Source organism: Panthera tigris, chromosome E2, assembly GCF_018350195.1.
Source record: "Panthera tigris isolate Pti1 chromosome E2, P.tigris_Pti1_mat1.1, whole genome shotgun sequence".
Classification (NCBI taxonomy): domain Eukaryota; kingdom Metazoa; phylum Chordata; class Mammalia; order Carnivora; family Felidae; genus Panthera; species Panthera tigris.
The window spans coordinates 49,876,130-49,900,224 of record NC_056674.1 but is presented as its reverse complement, the minus strand read 5'-3'; positions in this window follow the sequence as shown (position 1 = coordinate 49,900,224).

Sequence of the window (24,095 nt, the reverse complement as noted above, 5' to 3'; positions counted from 1 at the left end):
ATTACATTATACAGATAAGGAAACGGAAGCTCAGAGAGTTTTAGTAACTTGCCTAACACTGCACAGTGGCTGAGAACCAAACCACTGTTTAGATTCAGATCCGACTCCTAACACTTGTTATCCTAACCCATGCTATACTAACACACATCTATGTGTATGATTTCCCTGAAGCTACTATAGATAGAATAGGCAGTTAGACATGAGATGGAGAGAAAGGTGATGAATAAATAGGTGACCCATTAGAAGCCTGAGGACTAAATCCCAACTTTGTGGCTCTTAACATCTTGGCCTTGCTGCTTCCAACACCCCAGGGCTGACAGACCAAGAGCCATAGGTACAGAACGTGCAGTCTCCTCTTCAACCTTTGTGCCAGGGTAACCTATAGCTTCATTATAATATATTTACATTGTGATTTTGACACCCCCACCCAAAGATGGCTGTGACAGTTCTGGCAAGAACCTTGTAAGGTAAAAAACTCCCCCTCCCAACTGGTAGAGGGAGTCCCTTAAATGACTGGAAACAACCTCAGTCAGAGACTGCTCTAGCTATGACCCATAACCGATGGAAACACAAAAAGAAAAGACCTAACGCCAGTGCAGTTGCCACCTCTGGGCCTGCCCGCTCTCCCACCCTGAGAGTGTACGGTCCTTAATAAACTGCTTTGTGCTTGCCACTCTCCTTTTGGCTGTCTTTATTAGAGGACAGATCCTCATGTAAATCTTTCGTAGGGAATCCCAAAACCAAGACCTCCCGTCACACAACAGCCTCTCCCATTGGTAACACTATGGTACCCTGGGAAAATCCCAATGTATAATGTGTTTCTATCAAAAGCTTTATGCAAGGCTGCCCAAGCTTGTTTGGGCTTGTGTGAAGAGATGCCCCCTACTACATATATCTGCAGTAAGAGAAGGAGAAGTCAAGAAGGGGCAGCTAATGAGAAGAAACGTAGGAAAAGTAGGAAAAGCATTTTAAAAAAAAATTCATTTTCGTAAGTTCACAGTAACTTCAACCGGCCAAAAAGTTTTGCCCATCAAGGCCATACTTCAAAAATTCATCAGTGTATCAGTTTGGGAAGGACTGTGCTTCGAAATGGTTCTTTACAATTTATATTTTTAAGTCATTCAAAAGGCTGCATTTTAGTGGCAGCTGGCTGGCTCAGTTGGTGAAGCATACGACTCTTGACCTCAAGGTTGTGAGTTCAAGCCCCACACTGGGTGTAGAGATGACTTAGAAATTTTTTTTAATCTTTAAAAATAAATGCTACTATCATTTATTTTTTTTTAAAAGGTCTCATTGTAAGATTGATTCAATCAATAATTTGCTCAAGAAAATATCTATGATTGGCACAAAGATCACTTGTTTTCAAGCTTCTATCCAAAGGAGCACACAGTTCAAGTCGTGGTATTTAGAAATAATGCACAGGTGAGGGGAAGGGGGCAGAGGAATGTGCACAGGTGAGGGGAAGGGGGCAGAGGAATGATCTACCAGTACTACCGGAGGACCACCTGGGAGCCCCTAAGAATTCTGACTGGAAAACCAAGGTCTTCATGAATCCTATTTTTTTATAAAGATTATTTTGCTGGGTGGAGGCTGAGTCTCTTGAACCAGTCACTTGTCTTGACTTGGACTTCACTTCTACCTATGGAAGACATAAATTGTCGGCATATACAAGGCTCCCTTGGGCCCTTCCCAGGCAATGTCTCCCACCCCAAGAATAGCTATTCCAACTCTTCTGCTTTCTATAACTGTTGATTCATTTTGCCTGTTCTTGAATTTCATATGAATGGAATCATACAGTATGACTATATTTAGAACTGGATTCTTGAGCTTTTCATTATATATGCAAGTTCATCCATATTGTCCTGTGTAGCAAAAGTCTGTTTTTCTTTCCGTGTTATACTGTCTTAAATAAGTACGTCTCCATTCTCCTGTTGATGGGCATTTACCTGCTTTCTAGAACTGGGGTATTAGGAATAAAGTTGCTGTACACACTCTTGTGCTTGTTTTTTGGTAGATTCAATTCTCAATGGTAAATATCTATAAATAGGCTTGCTGATCCACATTGTAGGCCTAAGTTTAGCTTTAATAGATAGTTCCAATTAGTTGCAACAATTTGAATTTCTTGAGATTTGTTTTATAGCTCAGCATGCATCTTCAGAGCTCCACCACACTTGAAAGGGATATGTTTTAGAAACAATTCGATCAAGGAGGTTGATGATACTGTTCCTATCTTCTATTCCTTATTTTCATGTCTACTTGTATTAATTGAGAGGACATGTTAATATCTTCAACCATGATTGTGCAACTGTCTATTTTCCCTTTAATTCTGGCTATTTTTGTATCATGTAACTGGAAGCTCTATTATTAGGCACATGTGTATTAACTGTTACGTCTTTGTGATAAGACAGCATTGTTTCCATTATAAAATGTCCCTCTTGGCAAACCATAAGAGACTCTTAAATATTGAGAACTGAGGGTTGATGGCGCTTAGGGAAGAGGGGAAAGTGGGTGATGGGCACTGAGGAGGGCACCTGTTGGGATGAGCACTGGATGTTGTATGGAAACCAATCTGACAATAAATTATATTTAATATTAAAAAATAAACATCTAATTAAAAAAATAAAAATAAAAAAATAACATGTACCTTTTTATCAATTCTCATCTTGAGGTGGATATTGTCTAATACTAACATATTATTGCCTCCTTCTCATGTTTATTGCTTGTATGGCCTATCCCCATCCTTTTGCTGTCACCTTTTATTTGTTTTTATAATTAAAGTATGTTTCTGTAGATAGAACTTAATTGGATCTTGCTTTTTTTTCCTCCTGTCAGACAACCTCTATCACTTAACTGGCACATTCATTCCATTTACATTAAATATTATTTTAGATCTAGCTTGATTTTGGTTTAACATTTTGCTATTTGATTCCTCATTGTCCCATCTGTTTCTGTTTGCTCTATCCCTTCTTTTCTGCCTCATTTTGAGTTAATGAAACATCCTCAGTATTTCATTTAAGTTCCTATATTGGCTTTTTAGCAATCTCTTCACCTGTTTCATGTCAACTTAGAGGTTACATTATGAATAATACAATTATCACTATCAACTTTATGTTAATAGTGTAATATCTTACATAAAATGTATTAATTTTCAACAGTATCAGTCTATTAACCCCAATCCCCACTTTCTGTGCTATTGTTGATACATATTCTTACCGTCCTATGTTATAAACTGCACAATTAGAATATGTTACAAACTGCCCAATTTGGAATTATCATTTATGCTCTACATAATCAAATGGCGAAAAATGTTACTGTCTCTCCTGTGGAGCACCACAGTATCCTCTCCACTGACTTTCCACTTCCATTTTTGCCCTCCTTTTATGTCACTATTTACACAACAGCCAGAGACACCTGCTTTCAAATGCAAAATGGATGATGCTATATGTCCCAAGCTTGATTTGCTTCAAGGACTTCCAAGGATGAAATGCAGACTCCCAGAAGTCATCTTGTATTAATCTTCTAGGACTTCTATAACAAAATACCACAGACAGCGTGGCTTAAACAACAAAATTATTTTCTCCCAATTCTGGAAGCTAGAAGTCAATGATCTAAGTATCAGTAAATTCAGCTTCTGGTAAGATCTCTCCTCCTGACTTGTAGACAATTCCTTCTTGTGGTGTGCTCACATGGTCTTTTCTCTGTGAGCACAGAGAGAAAGATCTTTGATGTCCCTTCTCCTTATAAGAACAGTAGTTCCCAGGTGGGACCCCACTCTTATGAGCTTATTTAACCTTAATTTACCTCCTTAGAAGCCCTATATCCAAATTTAGTCAACTGGGGCAGGGGTTAGGGCTTCAACAAGTGAATTTGGGTAGGGGGACATAATTCAGCCCATAAGTAATAGGCCTGAAATGCTCTGCCTGGGGCTAAGGAGGAAAAGATCTTTCTAGCTTATATATAACCTAACACAACACACAGGCACAAATGTTAACAGTCTTTATCAATTCAGGATGGACTTCACTAGGCCCATCTGTGTAAGCATAACTTTCATGGACTCTTAGACCCCACCTCTCAGAGCAGTTTAAATCCTCAAAATAGGGAATCTTATTTTGAACAAGTGAAATTACACCACAATTTAAACCTAGCAATGATCCAGGAACAGCCAGTCAAAATGCCTTCTGTGCCTACACATTACATCCCTATGCAAGTCCTGAGGACACTTGCATAGAGTTCTGCATGCTCAGGATGACCCCAACACAGGATCCTAATGAACAACTAAGTGGTACTCAGGAGCCCCAAGAAGAGGGCCAGGGAGAGGGAGAGATGGTGAATTAAAAGTGGGTGAGCTAAGGATGCCTGGCTGGCTCAGTCGGTAGGGCATTTGACTCTTGATCCCAGGGTTTTGAGTTCAAGCCCCCATTGGGTGTCAAAATACTTTAAAAAAAAAAGTGAGCTAAAAAAGATTACACTCAGGCACTCATTTTGGAGAAGTTTCAATTAACTACAGAGGAAAAAGCAAACAAGGTGGCACAAAATTTGACCCAAAACAAACTAAAAACACTTGACCCAATTGCTAAGTGCACAATTCTTCCTTCACAATGATTGTTAGCATCTGAGTAATTGCAATCAATTTATCTACATGACATTTACCCAGAAACAACAAATAGTTCACTAAAATCATTTGATAATTATTTTTTATAAATACCTCAGTAAAAAGGCTAGGTCTCCTATCTCCTAGGCCTGTTGGAAAATAAAAAACTATATTCTACAGTAACGTAACAAAAGTCCGACTCTAGTGTGCATCTGGCCTTTGTTATTTTAAGTGATCTGGATGTTTGCCTGAGTTGTCGGTAATGTTTTACCTTATTCAATATAGCAGTCCCTTCCAAGTGCTGAAAACAACCCGCCAAATGAGGCTGCTCTCTCAATCTTTTTCATTTATTCCATAACATTTTATTCGCTTCCTATCACTGTTGTAACAAATCAACACAAAATTAACAGCATACAGTTTTGTAGGTCAAACATCTGGTGAGGGTCTTATAAGGCTTCAATAAAGGTATTAGAAGGACTGGGTCCCTTTCTGGAGGGGTTAGGGGAGGACTTTTTTCCTTGCTCATACAGATTACTAGCAAAATTCAGTTCCTGTAGTTGTGGAACTGAGATCTGTCTGCTTCCTAGAAAGCAGCTGAGGGTCATTCCCTGACTCTATAGGATGCCCACATTCCCTGGCTCATTGCCCCTCTTCCTCCTTTCAAGGCAAACTCTCACACTTTGAATCCTCCACCTTTTTCCACAGCATCCCTCAATGACCAAGCCAGATTAGACTGGGTCCACCTGGATATCCAGGATAATTCCTGGTGCAAAGTCTCAATTACATCTTCAAAACTCCTTTTTCCATGGAAGGTGACATATTCACAGGTTCCTGGGATTAGAATGTGGACATCTTTGAGAAGGCCATTATTCTGCCTACCACACTAGTGCAAGAAGGTCTTCGGTCCACATTCTGGGCATCTTGCGGCAACATTTTCAGGCTCTCTCCTCTCCTCCCTATCATGCAGAGAAGGTCACTCACTGCTAGATGCACAAGGGCTATCATTTTCACTTGCACTGGATTTTCAGCCTCTCAGATTTGGTGGACACCTAAATGGTGTGGACTCTGCTCCTCAATTAAGACCAGACTTTGCCACCACTCCAGCTACAGGTTCTCCAGAGGGGATCCAAGGCGATATTTCTACTAATATTTATCATCATTACCAGCAGAACACAGTCTTTTTATGTACCATTAACTTTAACATAAAACGAAAAAGGTGCAGGAACCTAGCAATAACTTGGTAGAGATTACTTCCAGGAAAGGCGCTTCAAAAATGCCTTCAATTAAAACGAAAAAAAAATTTTAATGTCTGAATGAACATTAAAAAATAAAAACAGGGGAAGCAAAGATTCCTCTTTAAAGTTAAATAAATTTTTAACTAAACAATTTGTTAATTGATCACTTGAATCGCTATCAAAATCATATACAAAGATGGGGCTTTTATATTGGAAAAATAAAACTAATAGATATTCTTTCATAGGTCTGAAATCTTTCTAGATACAAGTAAAAATAAACGTCATAATTCAGTAAAATTAAAGAAAATGGGATCAGGTATGTATTCATTTACCTTTGAGCAATCTGCACAAGATTAAAGGGCAGGTCAAAAAGTCAAATGCCCTAAAGAATGAATAGATAAGCCAAAAAGTTAAAGAGAAATTAAAAAGTACATGGAAGCCAATGAAAATGTTAACATCACAGCCCAAAACCTCTGGGATGCAGCAAAAGAACTCATAAGTGAGAAGTATACAGCAATCCAGGCCATCCTAAAGAAGGAAGAAAGGTCAGGGTGCCTCGGTGGCTCAGTCGGTTAGGCGTCCAACTTCAGCTCAGGTCATGATCTCACAGCTCATGGGTTTGGGCCCCATGTCAGGCTCTATGCTGACAGCTCAGAGCCTGGAGTGTGCTTCGGATTCTGTGTCTGTCTCTCTCTCTGCCTCTCTGCCTGCTAATGCTCTCTCTGTCTCTCAAAAATAAATGTTAAAGAAAATTTTTTTAAAGAAGAAATGTCTCAGATACACACCCTAAACTTACATGTTAAAGAGCTAGAAAAAGAACAGCAAATAAAACCCAAAAACAGCAGAAGATGGGAAATAAAGATTAGAGTAGAAATCAACGATACTGAAATAAAAAAAGAAAAAAGAAAAAAACGAAATTGACAAACCACTAGTCAGTTTGTTTAAAAGAAAAAGGCAGGGGCGCCTGGGTGGCGCAGTCGGTTAAGCGTCCGACTTCAGCCAGGTCACGATCTCGCGGTCTGTGAGTTCGAGCCCCGCGTCAGGCTCTGGGCTGATGGCTCTGGGCTGATGGCTCTGGGCTGATGGCTCTGGGCTGATGGCTCGGAGCCTGGAGCCTGTTTCCGATTCTGTGTGTCTCCCTCTCTCTCTGCCCCTCCCCCGTTCATGCTCTGTCTCTCTCTGTCCCAAAAATAAATAAAAAAAAAACGTTGAAAAAAAAAAATTTTTTTTAAAAAAAAAAAAAAAGAAAAAGGCAAAGACCCAAATAAATAAAATCAAGAATGAAAGAGTACAGGTCACAAGCAACACCACAGAAATACAAAAAATATATTAAGAGCAATTATATGCCAACAAATTGGGCAATCTGGAAGAAATGGACAAATTTCTAGAAACACAAACTACCAAAACTGAAACAGGAAGAAAGAGAATATTTGAACAGACCCATAACCAGTTAAGAAATTGAATCAGTAATCAAAAATCTCCCAAAAATCAAGAGTCCAGGGCCTGCTGGAATTCCAGGGGAATTCTATCAAACACTTAAAGAAGAGTTAACACCTATTCTTTTGAAGCTGTTCCAGAAAAAATAGAAATGGAAGGAAAACTACCAAATTCATTCTACAAGGCCAGCATTACCTTGATTCCAAAACCAGAGACCCCACTAAAAAGGGTAACTACTGACCAATTTCCCTGATGAACATGGACGCTAAAATTCTCAACAAGATACTAGCCAACCAGATCCAACAATACATTAAAAGAATTATTCACCACGATCAAGTGGGATTTATACCTGGGATGTAGGGCTGGTTCAATATCCATAAATCAATGCTATCCATCACATTAATAAAAGAAAGGACAAGAACCACATGATCCTCTCAACAGATGCAGAGAAAGCATTTGACAAAATACAGCACCCTTTCTTGATAAAAACGCTCAGGAAAGTAAGGATAGAAGGATCATACCTCAAGATCCTAAAAACCATATACAAAAGACCCACCACTGCTATCATCTTCAAATGGTAAAAATATAGCTTCCCCCTTAAGGTTATGAACATGACAGGGATGTCCACTTTCGCCACTGTTATTCAACATAGTATTGGAAGTCCTCGTCTCAGCAATCAAAAAACCACCAAGAAAAAAAAGGCACCCAAATCGGCAAGAAGGAAGTCAAACTTTCACTCTTCACAGGTGACATGATATTCTATATAGAAAACACACAAGATTCCACCAAAACACTGTTAGAACTGATCCATGAATTCAGCAAAGTTCAGGATATAAAAATCAATGCACAGACTCAGTTGCATTTCTATACACCAATAATGAAGGAGCAAAAAGAGAAAATCAAGGAATCAATCCCATTAACAACTGCACCAAAAACCATAAGATACCTCAGAATAAACCTAACCAAAGAGGTAAAAAATGTATACTCAAAACTATAGAAAAAATTCAAAGTAATTGAAGAGACACAAAAAAATGGAAAAATATTCCACACTCATGAATTGGAAGAACCAATTTTTTTTAAATGTCAATACTACCCCAAGCAATCTACATATTCAGTGCAATCCCTATGAATGCAATCCCTATCTAGCATTCTTCACAGAGCTAGAACAAACAATCCTCAAATTTGTATGGAACCAGCAAAGACCCCAAATAGCCAAAACAATCCTGAAAAAGAAAACCAAAGCTAGATACATCAAAATTCCGGACTTCAAGATTTATTACAAAGCTATAATCCTTAAGACAGATGGTACCAGCTCAAAAACAGACATACATCAACGAACAGAATAGAGAACCCAGAAATGGACCCACAAACGTATGGCCAACTAATCTTTGACAAAGCAGGAAAGAATATCCAAAGGAAAAAAGACAGTCTCCAGCAAACGGTGCTGGGAAAACTGCACAGTGACATGAAGAAGAAGGAACCTGGACCACTTTCTTACGCCATACACAAAAATAAACTCAAAATGGTGAAAGATCTCAATGTAAGACAGGAAGCCATCAAAATCCTCGAGAAGAAAGCAGGCAAAAACCCCTTTGACCTTGGCCGCAGCAACTTCTTACTCAACATGTCTCCTGAGGCAAGGGAAACAAAAAGCAAAAATGAACTATTGGGTCATCATCAAGATAAAAAGCTTCCACAAGGCAAAGGAAACAATCAGCAGAACTAAAAGGCAACTGACAGGATGCGAGAAGATATTTGCAGATGACATATCAGATAAAGGGTTAGTATCTAAATCTATAAAGAACTTAGCAAACTCAACATCCAAAAAACAAGTAATCTAGTGAAGAAAAAGGCAAAAAACATGAATACACTTTTCCAAAGAAGACATCCAGAGGCCCAAGAGACACATGAAAAAATGCTCAATTATCACTCATCATCAGGGAATTACAAATCAAAACTACAATGAGAGGCACCTGGGTGGCTCAGTCAGTTAAGCATCCAACGTGCGCTGAGGCCATGGTCTCACAGCTAATGAGTTGGACCCCACATCAGGCTCAGAGTGGGCTCGGTGCTGACAGCTCAGAGCCTGGAGCCTGCTTCGGATGCTGTGTGTCTCTCTTTCTGCCCCTCCCCCACTCCCACTCTGTCTCTCTCTCTCTCCTTCAAAAATAAATAGTAAAAACAATTTTTTTTTAAACCACAATGAGATACCACCGCATACCAGTCAGAATGCCTAAAAGTAACAACTCAGGCAATGAATGACAGATGTTGGTGAGGATGAGGAGAAAAAGAACCCTTTTGCACTGCTGGTGGAAATGCCAACTGTGCAGCCACTCTGGAAGTTCCTCAAAAAATTAAAAATAGAACTACCCTCCGACCCAGCAATTGCACTACTAGGTATTTATCCAAAGGATACAGATGTACTATTCCCAAGGGGCACATGCACCCCAATGTTTATAGCAGCACTACTCACCATAGCCAAGGTATGTAAAGAGACCAAATGTCCATTGACAGATGAATGGATAAAGATGATGTGGTGTGTGTGTGTGTGTGTGTGTGTGTGTATATACACACACACACATATATACACACATATATATATAATGGAATATTGTTCAGCAATCAAAAACAATGAAAACTTGCCATTTGCAACAACATGGATGACTGGAGGGTTGATGCAAAGTGAAATTAGTGAGAGAAAGACAAATATAATATGACTTCACTCATATGTGGAATTTAAGATACAAAACAGATGAACTTAAGGGAAGGGAAACAAAAATAATATAATAACAGGGATGGGGACAAAACATAAGAGACTGTTAAATATAGAGAACTGAGGGTTGCTGGAGACATTGTGGGTGGGGGAAAGGGCTAAATGGGAAAGGGGCATTAAGGGGGACACTTGGGATGAGCACTGGGTGTTATATGTAGGCGATGAATTGCTGGATTTACTCCCGAAATCATTATTGCACTGTATATAGCTAACTAACTTGGATGTAAATACATAAACAAAAAGAAAAACCAATTTTTAAGAAGCCAAATGCCTCATCTTCATGGTTGTGATCCCATTTTCTTAGTGCCAGTGGCTTTGCCCACATCTGCTCCATACGGTGCTATCTAGGATATAACTTGCAAACCCGGGAAGTTTATTCAAAATAAGATGTTTCTGTCCATCAAGATTACCTCTCCTCCTTCACTTCATTTTTCTCCCTAGCACTTATTCCACATGCCATATAAAAAGCTCATTAACTTGTGCATTAATGACTATACTGACATCTAACAATGGCCATGAGGCTCCCCACCCCTTGATGCACTATCCACAGTACAGGTTGCACAGTCGGGAATGCTACATAAACAATAATGATGACATCACAGATCCAAGGCAAGGGATATGACATTTATTGTGAATGAATCATTATTCTTACAAGGTTTTATTTGAATTCTTCTCTTTCCTTTTCACCTTGGGGTGTGTGTGGGGGGGGGGGGGTGGTGTTTATCTATTTTATTGTCCACGTCTCTTCTGTTGATCAATTCACTTTTCTTCCCCTCAGGTAAACTGAGCACAACAAAAGCAAAGACCCAGGTGAGGTCAAGACAATTCCGAGTATCAACAGCCATAACAAAATGACTCAGGGTATGTTTTGCAGAAACCAAACTCACAGCCTAATGTCCCTCGTCCCTCCTTGACAGCCTTCAGCAGGCACATCAAGTCATCTCTGAAAAGGAATGCAGGTTTAAAATGAACAAACAAACAGCAAAATCAGACCCATAAATACAGAAAACAAACTGATGGTTGCTAGAGGGGAGGGGGACGGGGATGGGCAAAATGGGCAAAGAGGAGAGGGAGATATGGGCTTCCAATTATCAAATAAGTCAAGGGAACAAAAGGCACAGCATAGAGAGTAAAGCCAATACTGTAATAGTACTGTATGGTGACAGACCACAGCTGCACTCGCGGTGAGCACAGCATACCATACAGAGTTGAATCACTAAGGTGTACGCTTGACATTATTGTAACACTGTGTGTCAATTACACTCAAAAAAATTTTTTTAACGTTTTCAATCTTTATTTTTGAGTGACAGAGTGTGAGTGGGGGTGGGGCGGAGAGAGAGGGAGACACAGAATGTGAAGCAGGTTCCAGGCTCCGAGCTGTCAGCACGGAGCCCATCATGGGGCTCCAACTCATGAACCGCAAAATCATGACCTAAGCTGATGTCGGACACTTAGCCAACTGAGTCACCGCAAAAAAATTTTTTAATACAATTTATTGGCATGTTAGCTAACATACATTGTAAATGGTGTGCTCTTGGTTTTGGGGGTAGTTCCCATGATTCACCACTTACAACACCCAGTGCTCATGCCAACAAGTGCCCTCCTTAATGCCCATCACCCGTCTTCCCCTCTCCCCTGCCCACCCATCAACCCTCAGTTTGTTCTCTGCATTTAAGAGTCTCTTATGGGTTTGCCTCTCTCTCTGTTTCAAACTATTTTTTCCCCTTCCCTTCCCCCATAGTCTTCTGTTGTTTCTCAAGTTCCACATAAGACACTCACAATTAAAAAAAATTTTTTTCTGTAGGAACACAGATTTGTTTAGAATGTTCTGCCTTAGGTAAGTTAATTAACTACCTCCAAACCAAGCTCTAATATCATGGTGGAGCACAGAAGCCATGAATTTCCTTCCTACATGAGCTGATGGCCCAGTAGCCTGGAGTAAGTCCCTAAATTCTCAGTTCCCACTACTTATAATGGACATTCTCTAGTGGATTTACAAGCTTCCTTCAAACTAGAATGTCCTATAATTTTAGTCATTAGAATGGAATGACCATTCTCTAATGATATAAAACATGCCTGGAATTCAAAAGGTACAAAAGATTATAACCTAATCCAGAAATAGGTTATTTTTTCCAGGTGGTATCTTGAGGTCCATTCCACACCTACTTTCAAGAACAAAGAGAATGGCTGATAAGGAAAGTCCTATTTCAAACTGTAATTCATTCTATAGATTAAAGTAAGACTTGAGAGCAAACTGTCAGTGCCCCTTCCCATACAGCCTCAGGAATGAATAATTAACTCACTTGAACCATCATTTGTGGAACTCCAACAATGTGCCATAATGTGCTGGTTGGTACAACCACCATGAGAAATAAGAAAACAGCTCTAATAATATTAATCTGATCAGGATAATTGAAAAATATTTTTAAGTACTATTTGTAATACAATATGAGAAGGGTGGTCATTAATAAGGGCTGGCATAAATAAAGATCAACTCTAATTTATTTCAACACAATGCCTGCATGACCAAGGAAAGAGTATCTATGTACTAAAATCATGCAGGGAGAGAAGATAAAATCAACTGCCTCTGACAAGCTGACATTGAAACAGGACCCCTGCTTTTGTGCTAAATAAAGACATCCATTTGTCTACTCTTCACACTTATGGTAAAATCAGGATGGAATGTAAAGGGAAATAAAAGGTAATGATTTTGGAACAAAGCTGCATGATGCAAGTGCTCTATCGGGAATAAACAGACGAGGAGCAAGTTAGAGGGTTCTGTGCAATGAAGGTCAGTTTCCAGTCCATTCGGCAGAATCGATACAGTGCCTTGGACGTGCAATAGGTCTCATAAGTCATAGATTGACTGGGCCATGTATCAACCTCCACTCTGCATAGCTTTCAATGCCTCTCATCGACAAGCATTGCTGAGGGAAAAAAATCTGTGATCAGAATCTGCAAGGAGTGGAACACTGCCCACACATAGACTGGCAGAGAAACCGAGTGGATAACCAACAACAAAAAGTACCATCACTTTCAGGAGACTGTGTGTCAATTCTGGAATTGATTTCCAAAGTCAAAATTGAAACTGCCATCAGAGGCTTCCTCTGAAATTCCCTTTCATAAAGGAGGTTTGTCTCAATGAAAACTGAAGTTCTGCACAAGTCAGAAAGGTCCAGAGAATCATATTAATGTCCAACCTTCTCTTTGATATGGTTTTCTCACAGGAAAATATTTGACAAAATAGAATAAAGAAACAGAAAGGGAATAATAAGCACCAGTAAATATCATTCATTCCTCCAGGCACTCCTCCTAGAGCTTATATTCCACCAAGAGGAGACAGAAATTAACAAAAAAATAAGCAGGTCATATATAGTACATGACAAAGGGATAAGCACAATGGAGAAAAACAAAGTAGCCAAGGCAGGGAGATTATCTGGGAAGAGTGGGCTGCATCAGACAATACGATGTTGCAATCACCTATAAAGTAGGTTATGAAAGCACAATCTTCTGATGCCACCACTCCAAGTAACACCATCACCACTCACCATCCAAAGGGAGGTTCACATGGCTTCACCAGACTCTCGCTTATCGTTTGCACTCTGAGCTAGCAACCAAAACCCATACAGAGCAATCATCCCCTAGTCTCTTGTCTCAATCTAGCCATTTGATGGGCCAGAAAGATAAAACTCTGACTATAATAGTAGCTAAGATTTACGTAAAATATTCTGTGATCATTCGGGTACATCCTAAGAGCTTACATATGTTGACTTATTTAATGGCTCATGCCACTCCAGTAAGGCTTATTACCAACCCGTTTTTCAGACAAGTAGACTAAGACAGTGAGGGTACCCTGAAGAACGGATTTGGGATTTGAAACCAGATGTTCCAGTTCCAGAGGCTGTGCGCTTAGCTACCACCGTATAGAGAGACATGTGCCTGCAGCCAACAGTCTTCCTGATTTCTCCATTTGGACAGCAAATGGTCTACGTGAAATTAATGTGCCTAAAACAAAACTCTGGATCCTTCATACATCTTCCCTCCACTCTTTCCCACCTCTGCACACCTGTTCCTACCCAGGCTTCCAGAACTGCCTTTATAAATAGAGCACCATTCACACAGCTGCTCAGGCCCAAAACTTAAGCTTTCATTTGTCTGCTTGTCTCTACAACCTTCATCTGATCTGTCTGAAAATCCTGCAACATATTTCTCAAATCCAGCAACCGCCAATCACTTCCAGGCCACTGTCAGGTCTCACCCACAAGAGAGAACAACTTTCTGGCTAGTCTGCTTCCCTCTTGCTGCCAATAGGCAATTCTCCCTCCTTGAAGTATTAGTGATCTTTGGAAATGCAAATCAAATCATATTATGCCCTTGCTCAAATCAATCTTATGACTTCCATATTAGTCTGGGTTCTCCAAAGAAACAAAACCAATAGGGTAGACACACCGACAGAGTTAGAGAAAGATTTGTTTATTTGACAAAATTGGCTGATGCAGTTTTGCGAGCTGGCAAGTCCAAAATCTGCAGAGTGGGCTAACAGGCTAGAAATTCCCGCTAGAGTTAATGTTATAGTCTTGAGTCCAAAGGCTGAAAACTCAGGCAGAATTTCAAAGTTTCAGTCTGGAGGAAGAATTCTTTCCTCTTTAGAGGACTTCAATAGTTCCTCGTAAGGCCTTCAATTGATTAAATGAGGCCCACCTACATTATGTAATCTGCTTTACTCAAAGTCTACTGATATAAATGTTAATCACATCTTTAAAAAAGAAAACAAAAAACAAAAAAACACCTTCACAGGAACATCTATACAATTGGGCACTGTAGACTAGCAAAGTTCACACAATTTATAATCACAGCTTCAAAAATTCAGAAAAAAACCTATAGCCTACTCTTCCTACCTTTTTTTCCCCCTTTTCAAGTTTTTATTTAAATTCCAGTTAGTTAACATACAACACAGTATTGGTTTCAGGAACAGAATTCAGTGATTCACCACTTACATACAACAACCAGTGCTCATCATAACAAGTGTCCTCCTTAATGACCATCACTCATCTAGCCCACCCCACATCCACCTCCCTCCATCAATTCTCAGTTTGTTCTCTATCTTTAAGAGCCTCTTAGGGTTTGTTTTCCTCTCTTTCCTCCCCCTCCTTCCCATATGTTCATCTGTTTTGTATCTTAAAATCCACATGAGTGAAATCATTTGGTATTTGTCTTTCTCTGACTAAATTATTTAGCTTAGCGTAACACACTCTAGTTCCAACCATGTTGTCGCAAATGTAAAAATTTCATTCCTTTTGATGCGTGAGTAATATTCTGGGTGTGTGTGTGTGTGTGTGTGTGTGTGTGTGTGTGTGTGTACACACCACTTCTTTAGTCATTCATCAATTGACAGATATTTGGGCTCTTCCCATAGTTTGGCTATTATTGATAATGCTGTTATAAACACTGGGGTGCAGGTACCCCTTCAAATCAGTATTCTTTAGGTAAATGCCTAGTAATGCAATTGCTGCATCATAGGGTAGTTCTATTTTTAACTTCCCCCCCCTCTGAGATTTATTTTTTTATTTGTTTTTTAAATAGAATTTATTGTCAAGTTAGCTAACATACAGTGTATACAGTTACTCTTGGTTTCAGGGGCAGATTCCCATGATTTATTGCTTACATACAACAATCAGTGCTCATGCCAACAAGTGCCGTCCTCAATGCCCATCACTCATTTTCCTCTCTCCTCCGCCTCCCTCCAATCAACACTCAGTTTGTCTCTGTCTACCTTTCTGCTCTCACCTTCTCCATTCTTTGAATCACCCAGCCTTCTGGCTCTGGGTATGTGTGATATGTTCCTTCCTATCTACAAAAAATGCGGTGCTTTTTCCTTTTTTCTGTTCTTTGTACCTGTAATTCTCTTCCCCCAGAACTCCATGTCTCCAGCCTTCACTTAATCTAGGTCTCTGCTCTAATGCCACCTTCTCGGGAGGCCTTTCCTAGTCACCATATGTCAAACAGACCACGACCCCTTATTACTCTCTCAGCCCTCTCTATCTGCCTTCATAATACTTATCAGTATCTGGAAACATATTGTATGCTTGTTCATTGTCCCCCTTTGCCCCACCAGACTGCTTTATTCCAACATTTAAACCTCTAGTTTTACTCACTGGATAGCTGAATAGTTTCTGCACCAAGGTGAATTGTTGGTGCCCACTTAATGAAACTGAATGAAGGACAGTATAAAAGTACATTTTTTAATCCTTTGGCAAAAAGGAACTGGGGAAATATTAAGAAACATTAATACTACTTTTCAAATATTTATGATATAAATGAAACTATAAATGGTATTTCTTTTCAGCTGTAATTTATATTGCAAGCAACATTCTTTTTTGTTCTGGTAGTTGGTTTTTGATTTCATATAAGGTTTTGCCAATGTGTGTGTGTGTGTGTGTGTGTGTGTGTGTGTGTGTGTGTGTGTGTGTGTTTTAATTTGATGCCATGACTCTAAATTTCCTTTCCCTCCTAGAAGATTACACTTGGATCAACCTACCTAATCAAAGCACACTGCAGTGAATAACCACCATTTTTTAAAAAATCATGTAATGGCAGATTTCCAGAACTTAGTTATCTTGTAGAACGGTAACTTTAGAGCCTATAGTTAACCATACAGTGTTGTACTCTTAGAAAGGTGTCAACAGGGGAGCTGTCATGTTTCAGTGTTAACATAAATAGTAATAATAAAGCATGTGAACACAAGAATGCTTTTGGAGGTGACGGATATTCTTATTACCTTGTTTGTGGTGATGATTATCACAGGTTGTATGCAGATGTCCAAATTCATCAACATTATACACAAAATACTTGCAACTCAATAAAAATGAAAAAGAAATTAGTGAGCTCCATTCTCCCACAGAACCTTGATCTCTATGCCAGCTGTACTACAGCTCTACCCATGCACTACCCACCCCTCTGAGTATTGTGAATTGTTGTAGCCCTTTATGTATCTTAAAAACATCATTCAATGGCACAAAAACAGACACACAGACCAATGGAATAGAATAGAAACCCCAGAACTAGACCCACAAACGTATGGCCAACTCATCTTTGACAAAGCAGGAAAGAACATCCAGTGGAAAAAAGTCTCTAACAAATGGTGCTGGCATAACTGGACATCAACATGCAGAAGGTTGAAACTAGACCACTTTCTCACACCATTCACAAAAATAAACTCAAAATGGATAAAGGACCTGAATGTGAGACAGGAAACCATCAAAACCCTAGAGGAGAAAGCAGGAAAAGACCTCTCTGACCTCAGCCGTAGCAATCTCTTACTCGACACATCCCCAAAGGCAAGGGAATTAAAAGCAAAAATGAATTACTCGGACCTTATGAAGATAAAAAGCTTCTGCACAGCAAAGGAAACAACCAACAAAACTAAAAGGCAACCCACGGAATGGGAAAAGATATTTGCAAATGACTTATCAGACAAAGGGCTAGTATCCAAAATCTATAAAGAGCTCACCAAACTCCACACCCGAAAAACAAATAACCCAGTGAAGAAATGGGCAGAAAACATGAATAGACACTTCTCTAAAGAAGACATCCGGATGGCCAACAGACACATGAAAAGATGCTCAACGTCGCTCCTCATCAGGGAAATACAAATCAAAACCACACTTAGATATCACCTCACACCAGTCAGAGTGGCCAAAATGAACAAATCAAGAGACCACAGATGCTGGAGAGGATGTGGAGAAACGGGAACCCTCTTGCACTGTTAGTGGGAATGCAAATTGGTGCAGCCGCTCTGGAAAACAGTGTGGAGGTTCCTCAGAAAATTAAAAATAGACCTACCCTATGACCCAGCAGTAGCACTGCTAGGAATTTACCCAAGGGATATAGGAATACTGATGCATAGGGGCACTTGGACCCCAATGTTTATAGCAGCACTCTCAACAATAGCCAAATTATGGAAAGAGCCTAAATGTCCATCAACTGATGAATGGATAAAGAAGTTGTGGTTTATATACACAATGGAGTACTACAGGGCAATGAGAAAGAACGAAATATGGCCCTTTGTAGCAACGTGGATGGAACTGGAGAGTGTGATGCTAAGTGAAATAAGCCATACAGAGAAAGACAGATACCATATGGTTTCACTCTTATGTGGATCCTGAGAAACTTAACAGAAACCCATGGGGGAGGGGAAGGAAAAAAAAAAAAAAAAGAGGTTAGAGTGGGAGAGAGCCAAAGCATAAGAGACTCTTAAAAACTGAGAACAAACTGAGGGCTGATGGGGGGTGGGAGGGAGGGGAGGTTGGGTGATGGGTATTGAAGAGGGCACCTTTTGGGATGAGCACTGGGTGTTGTATGGAAACCAATTTGACAATAAATGTCATATATTGAAAAAAACAAAAAAACAAACAAAAAAAATCATTCAAGCCAGAATTGGTGTTTAGATAAAAGGATGTGAAAATCAGTGGAGTCAACACTGAAAACTTATTTACATAGTGACTAATATGTTCTTTGCTTTTAAGGAAATTGCTCATCGTCTCAATATATGGTGATCCAAGATGATTTTAAATGTTCTTAGCTCCAAGTTTGCAAATTAGGTAACAACAACAAGAAATTAATGCTATCAGATTCTGCACACCGTCAAAGAAATCTTCAGGAATTTGAAGGAAACGCATACAAATTTACTGTTGGACTCTTCTGTGTTTGGCAGAGAGGGCCATTACTAGGTATTCTGTATGCCATCTGTCTTTTTTCCCCTCACAATAAACAGAGATTCAGAGAGTTTGGTATTTATACATGGTCACAAGGAATATCCCTTTATGGAATTAAAATTCAATCCCAGGATGTTCTGATTCCAAGTCTATGTTCTTTTCAGTGACCTGGTCACACAGGAGAATACTCCAGGCACTCCAGTTCCATAGGTGGATACGGGACACCTAGTCAAAATCTGCTCTCCCTGACTCTTAACGTTTTTAGAAGAATTTCCCCTACCAGTCTATATTACAAGAATCTCTAGCGTCCCAGCACGGCCCTTAGATTCTATGTCTGTAAGGTGAGTAAGGAATCAGATAGTGAAGTCTGAGAAGCCCAGTAATTCCCCTCATCCTCTGCTACCGGGGTTTGGCCACAGGACAGAGGCCTCTCCCCAAAGGGCTAAGGCTTGGAGGCTCAGCACCCAAAAAGAGCCCTCTTGTTGCTGAAAGGAGAGCTCTGATCTCCAGCCACTCTTCCAAAAACACTCAAACATCTGTGAATGCAATTCTTTCATTATTCCAAGAATGAAAAATTACAAAAATAAATTAATAAATACTTTAGACAGAATCCTAAAATCATGTGGATCATGTGTATTTCATGTACCAACCTCTCTGAGCATCTCTTTAATTGTAAAATGACTAGATTGGGATTCCATAAAATCCATTCCAGCTCTAAGAGTATGTGATCTAAAATTAAAATCTTGTAAAAAAAAAAATAATAAAATAAAATTAAATTAAATTAAAATCTTGTTTTTCCTCTCAAATTTCACTTCACCTTATTCATTTTTTTTCTCAATTAAACAGAATAATATTCTACTGAATATTAGCTCTTCCCCTACCAGTAAGAAACATACCTTGTCTTTCCATTTTGTGTCTCCTCTTTGTACCTCACAGCAGTGGCCACTTCAAGTGCCCGCTCTATTTTGTGCTGAGTTTTATTTCCTTCACTTTCCTCTCCTTGAACAGCAGGTGCCAGAATAACAAGGCAGTGTGAAATTTACAGAAACAATGTGTTTATACAGTTGGCTGCCTTATCTAAAATGTAATGCTATCGGACTCTAAATCAGTTATCTTGCCATATGCTGCAAGTTACAAACAATACTGTACAAGGCTAGTACATATCATATTTTGCACAAAGGTATGGGGTCCCAAAATTATTTTGTTAAATGCAACATTTTCTAGGAATCCTTCTGTTACACATTTATGGAAATTAAAACACTTCTAAGCTGAAATTATTCCCTGTTTATATTACAGGGAATTATATTACCTTACATTTAATAAGGTCCCAATTAAAAACTAGTCACAGCATTAAAAATCCTTTCACTTAATCATATTGAAACACTTGAATCCTATCAGAATTCATGGTAGATCTGGGCTATAAAATGTAACTTTTTTGAAAAGATAAATACGAGTTATTTCAAGATGACCATGTTTCCTCATGAAATTTACTTTGTGATTACTTGAGAATCTTCTCTTGGATGAATTAATTTTATTTTAATTAAAGCTGAACAGAAATGCCTAGGTGGCTCAATCAGTCAAACATCCACTCTTGGTTTCTGTTCAGGTCATGATCTCACCGTTCATGGGATGGGGCTCTGCATGGACAGCATGCCGCCTGCTTGGGATTCTCTCTCTCCCGCTCTCTCTGCCCCTCCCCTGCTTGTGAGCACATGTGCGCGCACACACACTCTATTTTTTTAATGTTTATTCATTTTGAGAAAGTTGAAAAGAAAAAGGTTTTGTTTTAAACTACAGTATCTGACCATACAGAAATCTCCCACTTGATTCAAATGAAAGTTATGTTTAAACTTCTCCTGTATTTTGGGTTATTAACCAGTGCTTGCTACCCATCCAGAATCAATACCAGAAATGCTATTAAAGTAATTGCATTTTCCTGTTTTCCTATACCTGACATTTCTACTTTTCATCCCTTGTGAAACCACTACCCCACCCAAAACAGGGCTGGGTTTTATATGTTCCAGTGAGGGCATAAAAGAAATAGTGATTCCCTGGGTTCAAATTCAACCAATGCTCTTATAGTGTAGATAGATTTATTCTAAATCTAATTCCTGCATCATGGGCTTCTTGTTCTTATCAGCAATGATAACTTCTAACAAATCAGCGTCTCTGCTAGAATTCAGTCTTGGGCAGCACCCACAAAATCTGCATAATGCATCAAATTCAGTACATTTACTATCATTCTACATTAGGCACCAGAGGTAGAGTTAGAAAAGACCCATTTCTTGCCCTAAATTTGTTATAATTTAAGGAGCCCAGGAAGCCCTCTCTGTTCCAAAATACTCCCCCAAATGGCCTGACCATAGGGTCAGAGATTTCCACATACTTCATTCTCGTGGAGTGAGGCAGTGAAAGTAATGGTGAGGATACTAGTATGCAATCTCATTAACACTTCATAAAACCTTACAGAGTAGAACCCAGGAGGGTCAGAACACTGACAATCTCAGTATTCTCTAACCCAGTTATCCCCAGCTCTGCTGATCATCAGAATCACCACAGAGATTTTTATTAATTCAGCAGGTTAGATGTCAAGCCCAGGAATCTTCTGCAGCCAGATGTGGAAACTAAAACCTTAAGTTTATTCTATTTGCTTTTTCTCATTTCCTTTCCTCTCTTCTCTTTCACCTTCCCCTTCTCATTCTCCTCTACCTCCTCTTACTTCTCCTCCCCTTCTTCCTCCTCCTCTTCCTTCTTCAAATAATTAAATAACATAAATAAAATATGGTAAAAGTAGTGTTCTCCTAAACTATGTTATAGGTGCAGATTCTGAACATGAGGGCCAGGACTATCCTGCACCTGTACACTTTAACGTCCATTCATACCCACCTTAGTTAGTAGGAATATTCCGATTCGATGTGTCAAATGTCCAAGAATAATTTGGTCATTTCATTTTTTGCAGATACTAAGCAAAAGCCTCGATTTTTTTTATGTAAACGCCTTATTACAGGTAGACAGAGGGGACCTTGGGGTACTTTAGGTAATCCTACACCCAAGAAATTTGCATTATTTTTGATACTCACCACATTTACATTCTAACAGTTATGGCCCTTTAAATATCTTCTCTGTTATTGCAGAGATACTTCACTTACCAATGTGTATTTCTGAAAAGTCTAAAGAGAATTCTCAAGGTGTCTGGTTTTTTGTTTTTTTAATTTCCACATAATTGTTTCACCAAATGCTTGGTCTTTGGTAACATTCCTTAAGCCACCTTTTATAAGTGTTTAGGACCTTTCACCCCAATTTTCAAGGTTTAAGACCTGAATATATATTCAAGGGAAGGTGTTTGATTTTGTTTTGTTCTCTGTCTCCCCAGAAAGCAATACATGCAGGTAATTATTTTACGAAAATGTTCTACTGTTGTTTATTTTATTGCTTCCTTATTTTGGCTTTGTCATATTGTTCCCACATCTTCAAGTCTAACTGCTAATTATCTTTTCCTCAAATTTCTTAGGATTACTTTAAAACAAAATAGATACCTCATTCACTTCCATATGATGTGCTTTATTTTGCATAGCAAATATTTATTCCACCGATAAGTATTATACATACTATAAATCAACTTGCCATTACAAACTAGGTATGCATATCTACTATCTTAAAATTACCAGTTGTTTTTAATGAAAATGTGTTCTCATCTCTCTCAAATCTGTCAAACCATGTTGTTTTAACTTATTCTTAAACACTTTGGGGTTTTTTTCAGTCATTAACACTTTACAGGCTTTTAGCACAAGAAGATCTCTTTCCTAATCTAAGACTGTTCTTAATTCTTAATATTCTTAAGCTCTGATTAAATGGTAATTTACTGGGGCACCTGGGTGGCTCAGTCAGTTGGGCCTCTTACTTAGGCTCAGGTCATGATCTCACTGTTCTTGAGTTTGAGCCCCACATCAGGCTCTGTGCTGACAGCTCAGAGCCTGGAGCTTGCTTCGGATTCTGTGTTTCCCTCTCTCTGCTCCTTCCCTACTCTCAGTCTCTCAGTCTCTCTCAAAAATAAATAAACATTAAATAATTAAATGGCAATTTAATTAAAAAAATTTTTGTCCTCTAATTTCTTTCAAATATTTTTTCATCCAATTACCAGAACTATTTTGTTGAATTATTTTGAGAGCAATAACCCCAAAATAGGCATAGCATTAGGTTCATATTCATTTTTATAAATGTCCTATCAAGTGTAATATAGACATAAATGTCAATAAAAGTATATTGGTGGACTGACAAAAAAATAAAAATGAAACAAGAAAAAAATACAAAAATTTAAAAAACCAAAGGGTGAGTTGTTGATGGATTTTCACAAGGGAACTCCATGGAACCATCACTCAGACCAAGAACATGACCCAGCATTTCAGAAAGCCCCCTCTCCTAGGCCCTGTGTGCCCCTCTGAGTTGCCCCCCGAAGTTAAACACTTTGCTGAATTCTTCAATCATGTATTAATCTGCCCTTTTTTTTTTATTTAAGGTATATTATCACCTGGCTTCTTTCACTATTTTGTTAGATTTATTCCTATTGTCACCTATAGCAATACTTCATTCATTCTTGTTATTGTAGGATACCTTACAGACACTTGTTTATTCAACTCTTGATTGATATTTGAGTGGTTTCCTGCTTGAGAATATTACAAATAGTCCTGCTACAAGCACTCTAGTAGGTGTCTTTTGGTGAATATGCATAGGCCTTTCAGGTGTTTCTATACCTAACAATGAAATTACTAGGTTAAGGGGTGCACATATACCTAGCTTGGCTGATAGTACGAAACAGTCTTTCCAAGTGGCTGTACCAATTTACACTACCATCCACAGTGCATAAGAACCCCAGTTGTGAGGCACTTGGCTAGCTCAGTTGAAAAAGCATGTGACTCTTGGCCTCAGGGTTGTCAGTTTGAGCCCCACATTGGGTGTAGAAATTAATAAATCAACTTTAAAAAAAAAAAGGATCCCAGATGTTCTCTATCCTCAACCATGCTACATACTGTTAGTATTTTTCATTTGGGATATTCTGGTGGATATATCAAGATTTACTTTTCTTTCTTTCTTTAAAAACCTTGTAAGAAGGTTTACTGATGATATTAGGGGATAAAATATTTGATTTTCCAACACAAAGTGAAAACACATTTTAGTAGATAATTTTACTACATACTTCATGTAAATAGCAAACACTGAGAGACATACATGTTGCACTATCTATGCCTATACTTCAGGAGAGTTTAATATATTATGACATCACTTCCTCAACTCCCAAGTCTTAACTCTCTTAACTGACTTTCCCTTTGAATGAAACCATTTTATGA